The sequence below is a fragment of the Pongo abelii genome, chromosome X (assembly GCF_028885655.2).
Source record: "Pongo abelii isolate AG06213 chromosome X, NHGRI_mPonAbe1-v2.0_pri, whole genome shotgun sequence".
NCBI classification, from domain to species: domain Eukaryota; kingdom Metazoa; phylum Chordata; class Mammalia; order Primates; family Hominidae; genus Pongo; species Pongo abelii.
This window is the reverse complement of record NC_072008.2, coordinates 47,764,898-47,785,239: the sequence shown is the minus strand read 5'-3', so window position 1 is coordinate 47,785,239 and position 20,342 is coordinate 47,764,898. Positions and strand designations below refer to the sequence as shown.

At 49.5% G+C, this 20,342-nt stretch overlaps 1 protein-coding gene and 1 non-coding gene across 6 annotated transcripts in view; both read right to left on the bottom strand.

Annotated features, from left to right (window-relative positions):
* Positions 1–20,342, bottom strand: part of ZNF157 (zinc finger protein 157) — a 55,241-nt gene that overhangs the window by 12,309 nt on the left and 22,590 nt on the right. The window lies entirely within an intron of this gene.
* LOC112131177 (small nucleolar RNA SNORA11) lies at positions 19,907–20,035 on the bottom strand. Its single transcript, XR_002913313.2, has one exon. It is a non-coding gene; the product is annotated as a small nucleolar RNA SNORA11 (small nucleolar RNA).

Genomic DNA, 20,342 nt, shown 5'->3' with positions numbered 1-20,342 from the left:
TGATAGTGATTGAGTTCTCACAAGATCTGGTTGTTTAGTGTGTGGCACTTCCCCCTTTGCTCTCTCTCTCCTGCTGCCATGTGAGACATGCCTTGCTTCCCCTTCACTTTCCACCATAATTGTAAGTTTCCTGAGTCCTCCCCAGAAGCAGAAGCCTGTCCAGCCTGTGGAACCATAAGTCAATTAAACCTCTATTCTTTATAAACTACCCAGGTCGTTCTTTATAGGAGTGTGAGAACAGACTAATACAGTACCCCGAACCTAAAATAAAAGTGAAAAAAAATTAAAAAAAATAAATAATAAATAAACAAAGTCGCTCTCCCTCTCCCTCTCCCTCTCCCTCTCCCTCTCCCTCTCCCTCTCCCTCTCCCTCTCCCTCCCCCTCCCCCTCCCCCTCCCCCTCCCCCTCCCCCTCCCCCTCCCCCTCCCTCTCCCTCTCCCTCTCCCTCTCCCTCTCCCCTCTTTTTTCGGTCTCCCTCTCCTTCTTTTTTCGGTCTCCCTCTGTTGCCGAAGCTGGACTGTACTGCTGGGATCTCGGCTTGCTGCAACCTCCCTGCCTCGGGCTCCTGTGACTCTCCTGCCTTGGCCTGCCGAGTGCCTGGGATTGCAGGCGCGCGCCGCCACGCCTGAATGGTTTTTGTATTTTTGGTGGAGACGGGGTTTCGCCGTGTTGACCGGGCTGGTCTCCAGCTCCTGGCCTCGAGTGATCTGCCTGCCGCGGCCTCCCGAGGTGCTGGGACTGCAGACGGAGTCTCGCTAACTCAATGCTCAATGGTGCTCAGGCTGGAGTGCAGTGGTGTGATCTCGGCTCTCTGCAACCTCCACCTACCAGCCTCCTGCCTTGGCCTCTTAAAGTGCTAAGATTACAGCCTCTGCCCCACCGCCACCCCGTCTAGGAAGTGAGGAGCGTCTCTGCCTGGCCGCCCATCGTCTGGGATGTGAGGAGCCCCTCTGCCCGGCCGCCCTATCTGGGAAGTGAGGAGCGCCTCTGCCCGGCCGCCCATCATCTGGGATGTGAGGAGCGCCTCTGCCCGGCTGCCACCCCGTCTGGGAGGAAGTGAGGAGCGCCTCTGCCCGGCTGCCCCGTCTGGGAGATGAGGAGCACCTCTGCCCGGCCGCCCCGTATGGGAGGAAGTGAGGAACGCCTCTGCCCTGTTGCCCTATCTGGGAAGTGAGGAGCGCCTCTGCCTGGCCGCCACCCCGTCTGGGAAGTGAGGAGCGCCTCTGCCCGGCTGCCACCCCATATGGGAAGTGAGGAGCGCCTCTGCCCAGCCGCCCCTTCTGGGAGGTGAGGAGCGCCTCTGCCCAGCCGCCCCGTCTGGGAGGTGAGGAGTGCCTCTGCCCGGCTGCCCCGTCTGGGAGGTGAGGAGCGCCTCTGCCTGGCCGCCACCCCGTCTGGGAGGAAGTGAGGAGCACCTCTGCCCAGCTGCCCCATCTGGGAAGTGAGGAGCGCCTCTGCCCGGCTGCCACCCCCTATGGGAAGTGAGGAGCGCCTCTGCCCGGCCGCCCACTCTGGGAAGTGAGGAGCGCCTCTGCCCGGCCGCCCACTCTGGGAAGTGAGGAGCGCCTCTGCCCGGCCGCCCACTCTGGGAGGTGAGGAGTGCCTCTGCCCGGCCGCCCCGTCTGGGAGGTGAGGAGCGCCTCTGCCTGGCCGCCACCCCGTCTGGGAGGAAGTGAGGAGCGCCTCTGCCTGGCCGCCACCCCGTCTGGGAGGAAGTGAGGAGCACCTCTGCCCAGCTGCCCCATCTGGGAAGTGAGGAGCGCCTCTGCCCGGCTGCCACCCCCTATGGGAAGTGAGGAGCGCCTCTGCCCGGCCGCCCACTCTGGGAAGTGAGGAGCGCCTCTGCCCGGCCGCCCACTCTGGGAAGTGAGGAGCGCCTCTGCCCGGCCGCCCACTCTGGGAGGTGAGGAGGGCCTCTGCCCGGCCGCCCCGTCTGGGAGGTGAGGAGCGCCTCTGCCTGGCCGCCACCCCGTCTGGGAGGAAGTGAGGAGCACCTCTGCCCGGCCGCCCACTCTGGGAGGTGAGGAGCGCCTCTGCCTGGCCACTCCGTCTGGGAAGGGAGGAGCGCCTCTGCCCGGCCACCCCGTCTGGGAGGTGAGGAGCGCCTCTGCCCGGCTGCCACCCCGTCTGGGAGGAAGTGAGGAGCACCTCTGCCCGGCTGCCACATCTGGGAAGTGAGGAGCGCCTCTGCCCGGCCGCCACCCCATATGGGAAGTGAGGAGCGCCTCTGCCTGACCACTCCGTCTGCGAGGTGAGGAGCGCCTCTGCCCGGCCGCCCCGTCTGGGAGGTGAGGAGTGCCTCTGCCCGGCCGTCACCCCGTCTGGGAGGAAGTGAGGAGCACCTCTGCCCGGCTGCCCCGTCTGGGAGATGAGGAGCACCTCTGCCCGGCCGCCCCGTCTGGGAGATGAGGAGCACCTCTGCCCGGCCGCCCCGTCTGGGAGGTGAGGAGTGCCTCTGCCCGGCTGCCACCCCGTCTGGGAGGAAGTGAGGAGCACCTCTGCCCGGCCGCCCCCTCTGGGAAGTGAGGAGCGCCTCTGCCTGGCCGCCACCCCGTCTGGGAGGAAGTGAGGAGCGCCTCTGCCTGGCTGCCCCATCTGGGAAGGGAGGAGCACCTCTGCCCGGCCGCCACACCGTCTGGGAAGTGAGGAGCGCCTCTGCCTGGCTGCCCCATCTGGGAAGGGAGGAGCACCTCTGCCCAGCCGCCACACCGTCTGGGAAGTGAGGAGCGCCTCTGCCTGGTCGCCCCGTCTAGGAGGTGAGGAGCGCCTCTGCCCGGCCGCCCAGTCTGGGAAGTGAGGAGCGCCTCTGCCCGGCCGCCCTGTCTGGGAGGTGAGGAGCGCCTCTGCCTGGCCGCCACCCCATCTGGGAGGAAGTGAGGAGCGTCTCTGCCCGGCCGCCCCGTCTGGGAAGTGAGGAGTGCCTCTGCCCGGCCGCCCCCTCTGGGAAGTGAGGAGTGCCTCTGCTCGGCCGCCCCCTCTGGGAAGTGAGGAGCGCCTCTGCTCGGCCGCCCCGTCGGGGAAGTGAGGAGCGCCTCTGCCCGGCCGCCCCGTCTGGGAGGTGAGGAGCGCCTCTGCCCGGCTGCCACCCGGTCTGGGAGGAACTGAGGAGCGCCTCTGCCCGGGCGGCCCGGTCTGGGAAGCGAGGAGCGCCTCTGCCCGGGCGGCCCCGTCGGGGAAGTGAGGAGCGCCTCTGCCCGGCCGCCCCGTCTGGGAGGAGAGGAGCGCCTCTGCCCAGGCGGCCCCGTCTGGGAAGCGAGGGGCGCCTCTGCCCAGCCGCCCTGTCTGGGAGGTGAGGAGCGCCTCTGCCCGGCTGCCCTGTCTGGGAGGTGTACCCAACAGCTCCGAAGAGACAGCGACCATCGGGAGCGGGCCATGAGGACGATGGCGGTTTTGTTGAAGAGAAGGGGAGGAAGTATGGGGAAAGGAAGGAGAGATCAGATTGTTGCTGTGTCTGTGTAGAAAGGGGTGGGCATAGGAGACTCCATTTTGTTCTGACTAGGAGAAATTCTTCTGCCTTGGGATGCTGTTGATCTATGGCCTTTTCCCCAGCCCCCTGCTCTCTGAAACATGTGCTGTGTCAACTCAGGGTTAAATGGATTAAGGGTGGTGCAAGATGTGCTTTGTTAAACAGATGCTTGAAGGCAGCATGCTCTTTAAGAGTCATCACCACTCCCTAATCTCAAGTACTCAGGGGCACAAACACTGCAGAAGGCCGCAGGGTCCTCTGCCTAGGAAAACCAGAGACCTTTGTTCATGTGTTTATCTCCTGACCTTCTCTCCACTATTATCCTATGACCCTGCCATATCCCCCTCTCCGAGAAACACCCAAGAATGATCAATAAATACTTCAGAAATTAAAAAAAAAAAAAAAAAAAAAAAAAAAAAAAAAACAAAGTCAAGAAAATAGAGAATAAGAATAATATCCAGGGCACTTGGTTAGGAATTAGAGAAAGCCATACCTGAAACCCAAGTCTAGATATCTAGACTGGTGTTATGGTTCACAACATCATATTCAGTCACTCATTTATATATAGATAATGCAGGGTTTTTTTCTATGCTTAAGTTCATTGATTCCTTTGTCATCTGCATTCTGCTGTCGAGTCCATTTCTGAGTTTCCATTTTGATTATTATATTTTTAAGTTCTAAAATTTCCATTTGGTTACTTTTTATGGCTGTTTGTTTGTTTCAGACAGATTCTCCCTCTGTCTGCCAGGTGCGGTGGCTCACGCCTGTAATCCCAGCACTTTGGGAGGCCGAGGCGGGCAGATCACCTGAGATCAGGTGTCTGAGACCAGCCTGGCCAACATGGTGAAATCCCGTCTTTACTAAAAATACAAAAATTAGCAGGGCATGGTGGTACACGCCTGTAATCCCAGCTACAGGGAGGCTGAGGTGGCAGAATCGATTGAACCTGAGAGATGGAGGTTGCAGTGAGCCGATATCAAGCCACTGCACTCCAGCCTGGGCAACAGAGTGAGACTCTATCTCAAAACAAACAAACAAACAAACAAACAAACAAACAAACAGTCTGGCTCTGCCGCCCAGGCTGCAGTGTAGTGGCTCCATCTCAGCTCACTGCAACCTCCACCTCCCGGGTTCAAGCAATTCTCATGCCTCAGCCTCCCAAGTAGCTGGGATTACAGGCGCTTACCACCACACCCAGCTAATTTCTGTATTTTTAGTAGAGACAGGGTTTCACCATGTTGGCCATGCTGGTCTCCAACTCCTGACCTCAAGTGATCTGCTCGCCTCGGCCTCACAAATTGCTGGGATTACAGGCGTGAGCCTCTGTGCCCGGCGACTTTTTATGTCTTTTATTTCTTTGCTGGGGATTTCTATTTTTTTATGGAAACTTTCTTAAAAAGTTTGTTTTGAGTGTGTTCATAATTGTTGAAGTATTTTTATGATGGCTGCTTTAAAATCCTTGTCAAGTAATTCTAAACTCTGTATCATCTCAGTGCTGGCACCCATTGATTTTTTTCTCATTCAAATTGAAATGTTCCTGGTTCTTGATATAACATATAACTTTTGGATTTTTGTATAATGAGTAAACAATATCTTGGTCAGGCGAGGTAGCTCATGCCTGTATCCCAGCACTTTGGGAGGCTGAGGCAGGCAGATCAATTGAGCCCAGGAGTTCGAGACAAGCCTAGGCAACAGGGCAAAACCCAGTCTCTACTAAAAATACAATAAATTAGCCAGGTGTGGTGGTGCACACTTGTAGTCCCAGCTACTTAGGAGGCTGAGGTGGGAGAATCACCTGAGCCCAGGCAGTTGAGGCTCTAGTGAGCCGAGATCCTGCCACTGCACTCTAACCTGGGTGACAAGAGTGAGACCCCATCTCAAAAAATAATAATAACTAGATACTGGGGTATTATAGTACAAGACTCTGGAGCTTATTTTTTTGTTTGTTTTTCGAGACAGAGTTTCACTCTTGTTGCCCAGGCTGGAGTGCAGTAGTGTGATCTCGGCTCACTGCAGCCTCTGTTTCCTGGGTTCAAGCGATCCTCCTGCCTCAGCCTCTCTCGTAGCTGGGATTACAGGTGTCTGCCACCACACCCAGCTAATTTTTTTGTGTGTGTGTATTTTCAGTAGAGACAGGGTTTCACCATGTTGGTCAGGCTGGTCTCGAACTCCTGATTTCAGGTGATCCACCCGCCTCGGCTTCCCAAAGTGCTAGGATTACAGGCATGAGCCACTGTGCCCGGCCTGGAGCTTATTTAATCATCTGATTTAATGTACCCTATTCAGGTGATGGTGACACTAAAAGCCCAGACTTCACCACTCTGCAATATATGCATGTAACAAACCTGTACTTGTATCCTCTAGATCCATAAAAAATCTTTAGGCCGGGCACGGTGGCTCACACCTGTAAGCCCAGCACTTTGGGAGGCCGAGACAGGCGGATCACGAGGTCAGGAGATGGAGACCATCCTGGGTAACACGGTGAAACCCCATGTCTACTAAAACTACAAACAAAAATTAGCCGGGCATGGTGGCGGGCACCTGTAGACCCAGCTACTAGGGAGGCTGAGGCAAGAGAATGGGGTGAACCCGGGAGGCGGAGCTTGCAGTGAGCTGAGATCACACCACTGCACTCCAGCCTGGGCAACAGAGCGAGACTCCAACTCCAAAAAAAAAAAAAAATTAAAAAATTTATCAAATGCAAACAATAAAGTAACAGCAACAGCCTATATAAGCCGAAAACTACAAGAATGAAAGAAGAAATAGAAATATTCTCTAATGGGAGACTTTTAACATACCATTCACAGAATGAGACAGATTAAATAGACAAAATATAAGTAATAATATAAAAGACCTAAACCACATAATCAGTAAGGTTGATCTTTTGGATGTATATATATTGAACACCACACCCTGATCATATAGAATATACTTTTTCTCACGTGCACATAAAATATTCACAAAACTTGGTCAAATACTAGGGCACAAAGAAAACAACTTCGGTAAGTTCCTTAAGATACATATATTACAAACAACATTGATCACAATCAATAAAACAAAATTAATAATTAGAAATTGACAAGCTGCTTCTAAAATTCATATGGAAATTTAAAGGGCCTCGAACAGCCAAAGCAATTTTGAAAAGGAAGAAAAAAGCTAGAGGATTTATACACCTAATTTCAACACTTACTATGAAGCTACAGTTCTCGGTCAGGCATGGTGGCTCTTGCCTGTAATCCCAGCACTTTGAGAGGCCAAAGCGGAAGGACTGCTTGAGCCCAGGAGTTCAAGACCAGCCTGGGCAACATAGTGAGACCCTGTCTCTCCATATATAAAAAATTAGTGGGTGTGATGGTGCACACCTGTGGTCCTAGCTACCTGGGAGGCTGAGGTGGGAGGTTCGCTTGGGGCAGGGAGGTGGAGGCCGCAGTGAACTGTGATTGTGCCACTGCACTCTGGCCTGGACAACATAGTGAGACTTTGTCTCAAAAAACAAAAAACTGAAGAGCAAGCTAGGACTGACTTAAATACAATAGTGACATACATGACCAACAGAGGTGGTTGATAAATGCAACAAAAATCCAAGGGCCCACTCAGATGGTGAAATTCTTAGGAATAACCTGGGCAGGATCCACCCCTAACATTCCCCAAGCAAGAAAAAAATGAACTGCTGTCACTGCCTACTACCCCTGGTACTACACGAGAAACACAGTACCTAATCAGGTTACTTGTCATTTGCAGGATGCATATTCCACATCTGAGAATATTGCTAGCTTCCCTCCATTAAACAACACAAAAGAAGGCCATATTTAAGCAGGCTATGTCTGAATTGCAAAGCGCAGACGCTCTCTTGATGCTTTTGAGCCCTTATATAAGATCCACAGGCAGACATGATTTTGAAAATGTCTGCAACTTGTATTTATAGAGACTGGAGATTGTGGCAAAAGCCCGTGAGTGCTACCCAACAGCAATGGCTGAGGTTTTGGATCAGAGAATTTCCAGATGTGGTGGTATGGTGATTTTTTTGTGAATGAAAGATAAAATAATCTTGAAACCTGAAATACCCATAATGTCCTAGGTGATATCAGAGAAACATTCTAATAAAGAAGGCAATGCCCAGAAGAGTTCCATAATATAATGGAAACAGTTTATACAAGAACATGCTACTGGAGGATTGCAAGGCAGTACTCATGGTATTCAGCATTTCCTCTACGGCCAACTTTGAAACCACCAGAGGAACTGACAGCTCCTATTGCCACATGGACGGCACCCTATGAACAGCTCTCATGACTGAGCACAGGGTCTCATGCGTATAGTCCCAGCACTTTGGGAGGCCGAGATGGGAGGACTGCTTTAGGCCAGGAGTTCAAGACCAGCCTGGAGAACATAGGGAGAATCCATCTGTACAAAAAATATAAAAAATTAGCCAGGCATGGTGGCACATGCCTGTAGTTCCAGCTACTCAGGTGGCTGAGGCGGGAGGATCGCCTGAGCCCAGGAGGTCGAGGCTGCAGTGATCCCTGATAGCACCACTGCTCTCCACCTTGGTTACAGAGCAAGGCTCTGTCTTGAAAAAGAAAGAAAAGAAGCAAAAAGAAAAGAAATAGAAGATACCATACCAATTTAGACTGCCATGTTACATTTCTTCAGATCAAGGAACACACCTTACAGTGCATAGTATCCAACAATGGGCAAAAAGATAAAACACCAAATGGACATACTATGTTGCATATCATCCTCAGAGTTGTAGTTTGGCACAGAATTGGAATGGACAATTAAAACATCTGTCAAACGCTGGGTGCAGTAGTTCATGCCTATAATCCCAGCACTTTGGGAGGCCAACTTGGGAGGATCCCTTGAGCCCAAGAGTTTGAGACGAGCCTTGGCAACATAGCTAGACCCTGTCTCTAAAATCATCATCATCATCATCATCATCATCACAGAGAGAGAGAGAGACAGGAAAGGCTGGGCACGGTGGCTCACACCTGTAATCCCAGCACTTTGGGAGGCCAAGGCAGGCAGGCAGATCACCTGAGGTCAGGAGTTCAAGACCAGCCTGACCAACATGATGAAACACCGTCTCTACTAAAAATATAAAAATTAGCTGGGTGCGCACCTGTAGTCCCAGCTACTTGGGAGGCTGAGGCACGAGAATCACTGAAATCAGGGAGGCAGAGGTTGTGGCGAGCCAAAATTGCACCACTGCACTCCAGCCTGGGTGACAGAGCAAGATTCTGTCTCAAAAAAAAAAAAAGAGAGAGAGAACAGAAAGTGGGCAACGTGGCTCATGCCTGTAATACCAACAGTTTGGGAGGCTGAGGCAGGAGGATCACTTGAGCTCAAGAATCTGAGGCCAACCTGGGCAACATAGGGAGACCACATCTCTACCAAAAAATACGAAAATTAACTAGGCATGATGGTGTATGCCTGTAGTCCCAGCTATTCAGGAGGCTGAAGTGGGAGGATTGTTTTAGCCCTGGAGGCTGAGGTTGCAGTGAGCCAAGGTTACACCACTGCACTGCAGCCTGGGCAAAAGACCCAAACCCTGTCTCAAAAAAAAGAGAGAGAGAGAGAGAGAGAGAGGAGACATGGGCTTAAAGAGCTGGCTTACGCACCTTCCCAAGTTTGTGCTCACAGTCAACATGAGCAGAATCAATGGAAAATTCTTGCTAGATAGATTCTGAGATTCCTCCACTTTCCTGAGAGATGAGGTGTAAAGGTGATGGGGTAGGATGCTAATATGACTATACAATTCTCCCCTACATTACCTAAACTTTCTTCCTTACTGCTTGTTTCAATGGTTCCAGGACCAGGGCTACAACTGTGGGTGCTGGAAGCAGAGATGATCCTTAACAAGAATCTGTAACTATACTTTAAAAATATATATATGCCAAAATTCCTATGGGCCTAATGAGATAGATTGTGCCTTCACCCCATCTGACAAAATTCAGGTTGACAGTGAATCCAGATGCACTGTCTAGTGGTTGAGATACCCCATGAGTTCGGTACCAATATAACCATATGCTATATGAATGGGAAAAGACCAACAGGGAGGCATTTGCTAGACCAATATTGCTGCCAGCAACCTGGACCAGAACAGCGTGTGGGTAGAAATCAGTGACAAATAGAGAGAAATAGAAAGAATAGGCCGGACGTGGTGGCTCACACCTGTAATCCCAGCACTTTGGGAGGCCAAGGCAGGCAGATTACCTGAGCTCATGAGTTCGAGACCAGCCTGGCCAACATGGCGAAACCCCGTCTCTACTAAAAAATACAGGCTGGGTGCGGTGGCTCACTCCTGTAATCCCAGCACTTTGAGAGGCTGAGGCAGGCAGGATAGCCTGAGGTCAGGAGTTCAAGACCAGCCTGGCCAACATGGTGAAACCCTGTCTCTACTAAAAATACTGGGCATGGTGGCAGGCGCCTGTAATCCCAGCTACTCGGGAGGCTGAGGCAGAAGAATCGCCTGGGCCTGGGAGGCAGGGGTTGCAGTGAACCAAGATCGCACCATTGCATTCCAGCCTGGGTGACAAGAGTGAGACTTCATCTAAAAAACACACACACAAAAAAATTAGCTGGCTGTGGTGGCATGAGCCTGTAATCCCAGCTACTCGGGAGGCAAAGGCAGGAGAATCGCTTGAACCCAGGAGGTGGAGGTTGCATTGAGACGAGATTGTGCCACTACACTCCAGCCTCCGGCCTGAGAGACAGAGCAAGACTCTCTCTCAAAAAAAAAAGAAAAAGAAAAAGAAATAATAGCTGAAAGTAAAGGAATGAATACATGGGTTATGCAACAAAGGAAATCCACCATCATGGTATTCCACAAAGCATTGCTTCTGACCAAGGAACTTATTTCACAGCAAAAGGAGTGGGGCAATAGGACCATGCTCATGGAATTTACAAGTCTCACCATGTTCCTCACCATGCTTTTTGAAGACTCAGTTACAGTGCCAGCTAGGTGGCAATACCTTGCTGGGCTGGGGCAATGTCCTGCAGGAGTCTGAATATTCTCTGAATCCACATTTAATATATGGTGTGATTTCTCCCATAGCCAGGATTCACAGGTCCAGGAATCAAGGAGGTAAAAATGCAAATGGCTCCCAGCTACTCAGGAGGCTGAGGCAGGAGAATCACTTGAACCCAGGTGGCGGAGGTTGCAGTGAGCCAAGATGGCACCACTGCACTCCAGCCTGGGCAACAGAGCAAGACTCCATCTCAAAAAAAAACCACAAAAACAAACAGAAATGCAAATGGCACTACTCACTATTACCCCTAGTAACCTACTAGCAAAATTTTTATTTCCTACCTTCATAATCTTATGCTCCACTGGTGTAGGGGTCTCCGTTCCAAAAGGAGGAAAGCTTCCACCAAGAGACACAACAGTGATTTCATTGAACTGGAAGCTAAGACTGCCACACGGCCACTTGAGGCTTCTCATGCCTCTGAAGCAACAGGAAAAGAAGGGAGTTGCTGTATTGGCTGGAGCATCTGATCCTAACTACCAAGATGAAATTGGCTTGCAGCAGGGCACGGTGGCTCACGCCTGTAATCCCAGCACTTTGGGAGGCCAAGGCGGGCAGATCATTTGAGGTCAGGAGTTCTAGGCTACCCTGGCCAACATGGTGAAACCCTGTCTCTACTAAAAATACAAAAATTAGCTGGGCGTGGTGGCAGGCACCTGTAGTCCCAGCTACTTGGAAGGCTAAGGCAGGAGAATCGCTTGAACCCAGGAGGCGGAGGTTGCAGTGAGCCGAGATTGTGCCGCTGCACTCCAGCCTGGGTGACAGCAAGACTCCATCTCAAAAAAATATATATATACAAAAATTAGGCAGGCATGGTGGCACATGCCTGTAATCCCAGCTACTTGGGAGGCTGAGGCAGGAGAATCACTTGAACCTGGGAGGCGGAGGTTGTGGTTAGCCAAGATCGCATCACTGCACTCCAGCCTGGTCAACAGAGTGAGACTCCATCTCAAAAAAAAAAAAAAAGAAACTGGGTTGCTATTAAACAATGAAGATAAAGAAGAGTAGGCCTGGAACACAGAGGACCCCTTAAAGCACACTACAATGCCCTGTGATTAAAGTCAATTGAAAACTACAACAACTCAATTCAGGCAGGACTAACAGTAACCAGCTGATAGGGTTTGGCTGTGTCCCCACCCAAATCTCATCTTGAATTGTTGCTCCCATAATTCCCACGTGTTGTGGGAGGGACCCAGTGGGAGGTAACTGAATCATAGAGGCAGGTCTTTCCTGTGCTGTTCTCATGATAGTGAATAAGTCTCACAAGAATGGATGATTTTATAAAGGAGAGTTCCCCTGCACATGCTCTCTTGCCTGCCACCATGTAAGATGCGAGTTTGCTCCTCTTTCGCCTTCCGCCATGATTGTGAGACCTCCTCAGCCATGTGGAACCATGAGCCAACTAAACCTCTTTCCTTTACAAATTACCAAGTCTTGGGTATGTCTTTATTAGCAGCGTGAGAACAGACTAATACACCCAGACTCTGCAATAATAAAGGTTTGGGTCACCCCATTGGGTAAAGAAGCAGCTCAGGTGTCTGCTGAGGGCAAAGGGATCTGGAATGGGTAGAAGAAGGCAGTTATAAATACCAGCTATGACCATGTGACCAGCTGCAGAAATTAGGACTATATATAAATATATAACTTTTTTTTTTGAGACAGAGTTTCGCTCTTGTTGCCCAGGTTGGAGTGCAATGGCGCGATCTCGGCTCACTGCAACCTCCGCCTCCTGGGTTCAAGTGATTCTCCTGTCTCAGCCTCCTGAGTAGCTGGGATTACAGGGATGCACCACCACGCGCAGCTAATTTTTTTCTTTTCAGTAGAGACGGGGTTTCACCATGTTGGTCAGACTGGTCTGGAACTCCTGACCTCAGATGATCTGCCCGCCTTGGCCTCCCAAAATGCTGGGATCACAGGTATGAGCTACTGCACCCAGCCAATATACAATTTTTTTTAGAGGCAAGGTCTTGCTATGTTACCCAGGCTGGACTGGATCCTCTTCCCTCAGTCACCCAAGTAGCTGGGACTACAGGCATGCACCACTGCCCCTGGCTACAGGACTGTAATTTTTATGAGTATTTCTTCCTTATTTTGTTAGGCATATGTGTGTGGATATATAAACATATATGCATATACATCACAAGTATTTGTTTTGTTCCCTCTCATCCTCTTATCATCTAACATAAAAATTATTAATACTTAACTTTATAGTATAATATTCATTTTTTGAGACAAGGTCTTGCTCTCTCACCCAGGCTGGAGTGCAGTGGCTCAATCACAGCTCACTGCAGCCTCGACCTCCAAAGGCTCAGGCAGTCCTCCCACCTCAGCCTCCTGGGTAGCTGGGACCACAGGCACACGCCACCACACCTGGCTAATTTTTGCATTTTTTTGTAGAGATGGGTTTTCACCATGTTGCCCAGGCTGGTCTCAAACTCCTGACCTCAAGTGACCCTCCCACCTCGGCCTCCCAAAGTGCTGGGATTACAGGCGTGAGCCACCACTCCTGGACCACAATATTTATTTATTTAAGTTACAGGACATCAGGGGAAAGTATGAGCATCACCCACTGACTTTGTCTCCTCTTCTGAGGAAAAGAAGGTGTTTTTAGCTGTATACTTGATAATTGCATCATGTTAGGCAGAAATATGAGCTTGTTATCTTTATTTAGAGATTAAGTATGATTTAAAGAGATATGTATAGGTGCCAAGATAATGAGGGGTGGATTGCAATAATCAATTTGATGTGTCAGTTGGACCGGATATATGCCCCAGTTATTCAATCAAACACTAATCTAGGTGTTGCTGTGAAGGTATTTTGTAGATGTGATTAACATCTACAATTAAGCCAGGCATGGTGACACACACCTGTAGCCCCAGCTATTCAGGACGCCAAGGCAGGAGGACAGCTTGAGCTCAGGAGTTCAAAACCAGCCTGGGCAACACAGCAAGATGCCCATCTCTTGAATAAAAAAATCTAGCCAGGAGCAGTGGCTCATGCCTATATTCCCAACACTTTGAGAGGCTCAGGCAGGAGGATCTCTTGAGCCCAGGAGTGTGAACAATGCCTGGGCAACATGGCGATGCCTCCACACCTGTAACCCCAGCACTTTGGGAGGCCAAGGTGGATGGATAGGTTGAGCCCAGGAGTTCAAGACCAGCCTGGGCAACATGGTGAGACTCCGTCTCTACCAACAAAAATACGAAAAATTAGCTGGACATGGTGGTGTGCTCCTGTAGTCCCAGCTACTTGGGAGGCTGAGGTGAGAGGATCACTTGAGCCTGGGAAGTCAAGGCTGCAGTGAGCTGAGATCACACCACTGTACTCCATCCAGCCTGAGCAATAGAATGAGATCCTGCCAAAAAAAAGAACAAAACAAAACAAAACAAAACAAAACACTGCTGAGGAGGGCTCAGAGGGAAGGAAGTAACACAACTAAGAAAGCTTCTATCATCTTACAGAATACAAACATCATCCTGCACAAAATGTTGGAAATATGAATGTTAAAGGTGCTTCTAGTTTTGACTCAGAAGGAAATGAGGAACATGATATTGGAAACTAGGTGAAAAACCATCCTTGTTATATAATGGCAGAAAACTTAACAGAATTTTATTCTGGAAATACCCAGAGGTACTTTCCACACAAATACTTCGGTATTTATTTAGCTGAGAGATTTTCGAGCAACGTGTTTGAAGGGGCGGCCTGGTTTTTTCTTACAGCTTTCAGAAAAATGTGAGACATAAGAGATACATTGAATAAGAAACTGTTAAGCAAAAAGGAACCAGCACTTGATGATTTGGGAGATTCTCAGCCTATCCAGATTGTAAAAGATGCTAAAATTAGAAAATTCACTGTTGGCCAGGTGCAGTGGCTCATGCCTATAATCCCAGCACTGTAGGAGACCAAGGTGGGAGGATCACTTGAGCTCAAGAGTTCGAGGGGCCAGGCGCGGTGGCTCACGCCTGTAATCCCAGCACTTTGGGAGGCCGAGGTGGGCGGATCACGAGGTCAGGAGATCGAGACCATCCTGGCTAACATGGTGAAACCCTGTCTCTACTAAAAATACAAAAAAATTAGCCGGGTGTGGTGGCGGGTGCCTGTAGTCCCAGCTACTCGGGAGGCTGAGGCAGGAGAATGGCGTGAACCCGGGAGGCAGAGCTTGCAGTGAGCCAAGATCGCACCACTGCACTTCAGCCTGGGCAACAGTGCGAGACCCCATCTCAAAAAAAAAAAAAAAAAAAAAAGAGCTCGAGACCAGCCTGGGCAACAAAGTGAAACCCCGTCTCTACAAAAAATAAACAAAATTAGTTAAGTGCCTGATTGGGGTTGGAACTTTGAGCCCCATACTCAACCTCCTGGGAGGGGAGAGTGGCTGAAGGTTGACTTGATCACCAGTGGTCAATGGTTTAATGGTTTAATCACTCCAGCCTGGGCAACAGAGCAAGACTTTGTCTAAAAAAAAAAGGGGGGGGGGGTGGCGGGGATGGTAGCTCACGCTGGTAGTCCCAGCTATTCAGGAGGCTGAGACAGGAGGACAGCTGGGCTGGAGCCCAGGAGGTTGAGGCTGTAGTGAACTGTGATCATGCCACTGCACTGCAGCCTGGATGACAGAGTGAGACCTTGTCTCAAAAAGAAAAAAAAGAAAATTCACTGTTGGGAAAGCATGCTCTTTGTGATACTCAAGGATCCGATGACCCATTTCAGCAGAATCAGGAATAGAGATGAGATTATCCAAGAAAGCTCTGTGGACGGCCTTCTTGTCTAATAGGAACACACACAGGAGAGTGACAAGGCTTTTGGGAATGTTATACCAGTACAAACACTGCCAGCTTAAACAGAAAGAAACAGAGAAAAGACAAAATGACAGAAGGCTGTCAGACTTCCAAAACTTTACAGGCAGGAAATGGGCTGATCGAACTATCTGGTTATAAGCATGTGCTACCTGCAACAAAAAGGAAGAATGACTCCAAGGGCAGAACCACAGGTGCAGAGGCACGGGCGAGGCAGAGGCCAAGAGAGCAGAGCAACAGGAGATTTTTTTTTTTTTTTTTTGAGACAGAGTCTCGCTTTATACCCCAGGCTGGAGTGCAGTGGCAGGATCTCGGCTCACTGCAACCTCCACCTCCCAGGTTCAAACGATTCTCCTGCCTCAGCCTCCCGAGAAGCTGGGTTTACAGGCGTGTGCCACCAGGCCTGGCTAATTTTTGTATTTTTAATAGAGACGGGGTTTCACCATGTTGGCCAGGCTGGTCTCAAACTCCTGACCTCAGTGATCCACCTGCCTCGGCCTCCCAAAGTGCTAGAATTACAGGCGTGAGCCACCATGCCTGGCCTCAACAGGGGATACTTTTCAGGCCTTAATCTAACGATATTTTCCCTACTGGGTTTCAAACTTGATTGGGACCAGCGAACCCTTTATGACTTCCAATTTCTGCCTTTTGGAATGGGAATATCTATCCTATGCCTGTCCCACCATTGCAGTTTTGGAAACAGGTAACTTGTTTTCCAGTTTCACAGATCCACAGGCAGAAACTGATGCCGTAATGCATGAAGACTTTTGGGTATGTTGAGATGGGATGAATGTATTTTGTATGTCGGATGGACATAAATTTGGAGGCTAGAGGACAAACTATAGTGGGTTGAATGGTGCACTCCCCCAAAAGATATATCCACATCCTAACACCCAGGCACAGTGAATGTTACCTGGGTGTTATTTGGAAAAAGGATCTCTGCAGATGTAGTTAAGGATCTGAGTTGAGATCATTCTGGATTAACTGGGTAGCCCCTAAATTCAATGACAAGTGTCTTTTTCCAGAAGAGGAGAGGGGAATGATGCTATACTTCCAGGGAACCATTCAGGTCACCATCACAGTGGCCAAGAGTAGCATCACAGTTGTCATAGTGTCATGGCAGCTGATGATAAATAGCCTACACAGATGGCTTCAGGTTAGGACGATGACAAAGTGACAGAAGCATCCTCAAACAGTTCTGTTGCTATTAACATCAATGCAAGTTCAGGGCCGGGCACCGTGGCTCACGCCTGTAATCCCAGCACTTTGGGAGGCCCAGGCACGAGCTCAGGAGATTGAGACCATCCTGGCTAACACGGTGAAACCTCGTCTCTACTAAAAATACAAAAAATTAGCCGGGCATGGTGGCGGCTGCCTGTAGTCCCAGCTACTTAGGAGGCTGAGGCAGGAGAATGGTGTGAACCTGGGAAGTGGAGCTTGCGGTGAGCTGAGATTGCACCACTGCATTCCAGCCTGGGTGACAGAGCGAGACTCCCTCTCAAAAAAAAGAAAAAGAAAAAGAAAAAAATCAATACAGGTTCAGTATCCCCAATCCAAAAATCTAAAATCTTGGCCAGGCATGGTGGCTCATGCCTGTAATCCCAGCACTTTGGGAGGCCGAGGCAAGTGGATCACCTGAGGTCAGGAGTTCGAGACCAGCCTGGCCAACACGGTGAAACCCAGTCTCTACTAAAAATACAAAATTAGCCGGGTGTGGTGGCACACGCCTGTAGTCCCAGCTACTCAGGAGACTGAGACAGAAGAATTGCTTGAACCCAGGAGGCGGAGGTTGCACTGAGCCGAGATCGTGCCACTGCACTCCAGCCTGGGCAAGACAGAACAAGACTCTGTCTTTTTCCAGAAGAGGAGAGGGGAAAAAAATCCAAAATCTGAAATGCTCCAAAATACAAAACCTTTCGAGCGCCAACATCATGCTCAAAGGAAATGCTCATTAAAGCATTTTGGATTCAGATTTTCAGATTAGGGATCCCGAATCAGTGAATATAACTCAAACGTTCCAAAATAAGAAAAAAAATCCAAAACACTTCTGGTCCCAAGTATTTCAGATAAGAGAGTAAACCAAAAGATGCACTAACTAAAAACTGAAACATGAGTTGCAAATGGGAGCCAGTCAGAAAGTTTAGTCATGTTTCATCCCTCATTTGAACCCAGTAACACTTGTAACACTTTGGAAAACTTTCAGTGCAGAAATGTTGAGTTTTGTGATACACCACCTACCTTTCCTGACACAAAGTCATATATATTAAACAAGAGGAAACAGATCAGGGCATGTCATTGCCTCAAAGGGAGCTTAGAGGAAGGTCAAATCAGAGACCTACCAAGAACCTCACTGTCAGAGTGAACAGACTAAGACTAACCAAAATACTTGAAAAGGTAAGTGGAAGAACAAAGAGATCAAGAGGGAAATTGAGAAGGAAAACTGAAAGAGAAATGCTGTATATCAAAAGAAACAAGAACAATTGACAAAAAGAATGTAAAAACAAAGAAACAGGAAAGGCAGAATATAGGGCAGCTGAAAGACATATGAAACAGACAACTGCATGGAATCACGCAGAGTGCTGCTCATTTCACAAAGACCAGAAGAGAGAGAGAGAGAGAGAGAGAGAGACAGAGAGAGAAGCTGCCAAAGCTGCTGCTCTGCTAAAAACAGGCAGAAATGGAATTCAAGAGGAAAACTTTTTTTCTTTTGAGACGGAGTTTCGTTCTTGTTGCCCAGGCTGGCGTGCAATGGCGCAATCTGGGCTCACTGCAACCTCCACCTCCCAGATTTAAGTGATTCTCCTGCCTCAGCCTCCCGAGTAGCTGGGATTACAGGCATGCACCACCACACCCAGCTAATTTTGTATTTTTAGTAGAGACGGGGTTTCTCCATGTTGGTGAGGCTGGTCTCGAACTCCCGACCTCAGGTGATCCGCCCGCCTCGGCCTCCCAAAGTGCTGGGCATTTTGTGCAGGCATGAGCCACTGTGCCCAGCTCAAGAGGAAATCTTATACAAGACAAAGAAGCACTACTGCAGTCATTCAACTCTGTCTTTTTGATGGTTCTCCCTTCACAAATCAGTTTCCCTTTGGAAGCTCCTTAAGAAGCAGCACAGCAGTTTGAGGCACAGATAGGAAGACTGACTATATCCAAGGTATGCTCATCCCGTGGGGACACTGGATCCCTGTTGGGAACAATACTTTATCCATTCCTAGTCATCTGGATATTGACTAGCACTTCCTTATTTAGTAATGCTCCTCTCACACAGGCTTCTTTGAGAACAAAATCATCGGACAACTCAAATTGTGCATCATCTACCAACTCAGAAAAAAATAGAACCAGCCAGAAAAAGAGTGCTGGAAAAGCATGAAGACATCAAAAAGGAAGGGAAGATAGACTGAAGATTCAAGAGGATGGTAAAGATGAAAACACGTGGAACGCAAATTCTACTCAGTGGTAGCGAGACAAGTACAGTACAATATGCAATAACCACTGCTTCCTTTTATTTTTCTTTGAGACAGGGTCTCGCTCTGTCGCCCAGGCTGGAGTGCAGTGGGATGATCTTGGGTCACTGCAGCCCCGACCTTCTGGACTCAAGCAATACTCCCACCTCAACCTCCCAAGTAGCTGGTACTACAGGCATGTGCCACTACACCCAGCTAATTTTTGTATTTTTAGTGGAGACGGGGTTTTGCCAAGTTGGCCAGGCTGGTCTGAAACTCCTGACCTCAAGTGATCCGCCTACCTCGGCCTCCCAAAGTGCTGGGATTACAGGCATGAGCCACTGTGCCCGCCCTTCATCCTGTAGTTTTTAAAATCTTACTTAAAAACTGAATGAGACCAAGGAGGGAGGATCACTTAAGCCCAGGAGTTCCAGACCAGACTGGGGAACATAGGGAGACCTCCTATCTACAAGAAATTAAAAAATTACTAGCGCCTATAGTCTCAGCTAGTCGAGAGGCTGAGGTGGGAAGATCTGCTTGAGCTTGGGAGATTGAGGCTGCAGTGAGCTGTGATCAGGCCACTGCACTTGAGCCTGGCCAGCAGAGCAAGATTCTGTCTTGAAAAAAAAAAATTAATGGCTCCCAGCTACTTGGAAGGCTGAGGCAGGAGAATCGCTAAAACCCAGGAGTCAGAAGTCGCAGTGAACTGAGATCTGCCATTGCACTCCAGCCTGGGCGACAGAGCAAGACTCTGTCTCAAAAAAAAGAAAAAAGAAAAAAAATTAATGAAAAAATCTTTTCAAAAAGACAAACAGCCACAGAAGACCTGTCATATCACTTATGACAAGGTTGTAATTGAAAATATTGTTTCCAGCTGGGTGTGGTGGTTCACACCTGTACTCCCAGCACTTTGGGAGGCCAAGGGCGGATGGATCACTTCAGGTCAGGAGTTCGAGACCAGCCAGGCCAACACGGTAAAACCCTGTCTCTACTAAAAGTACAAAAATTAGCCAGGTGTGGTGGTGCTACTCCACCTGGGAGGTGGAGGTTGCAGTGAGCTGAGATCGCACCACTGCACTCCAGCCTGGACAAAAGAGCGAGACTCCATCTCAAAAAAAAGAAAAGAAAAGAAAATATTGTTTCCATCATCCATATGAAGATTTAACAAAAGATTTCTTTTTTTCACATGTGGGGCATTTGTTCATAGAGAGGTCACAAGTTTTGTGCCCCTCGTCACAATGACCCCAGATTCCTATTGGGTGTGTTGTAAACAGAAGAAGCATTCTTTAGGCCCCCTGCTCTGAGCACACCCCAGAAGATTTCTTGACACTCAAGTATTAGGAACTGCTGCATGCAGTGGCTCACACCTGTAATCCCACCAACTCAGGAGGCTGAGGCAGGAGGAGTGCTTGAGGCCAGGAGTTCGAGACTAGCCTGGACAACATAGTGAGACTCTGTCTCTACAAAAATAAAAATTAAAAAATTAGCCAGGCATGTTGGTGACGCCTGTGGTCCCAGCTATTCGGGAGACTCAGGTGGAAGACTCTGACTCAAAAAAAAGCACATAGCCAGGCACAGTGGCTCAGGCCTGGAATCCCAGCACTTTGGGAGGCTGAGGCG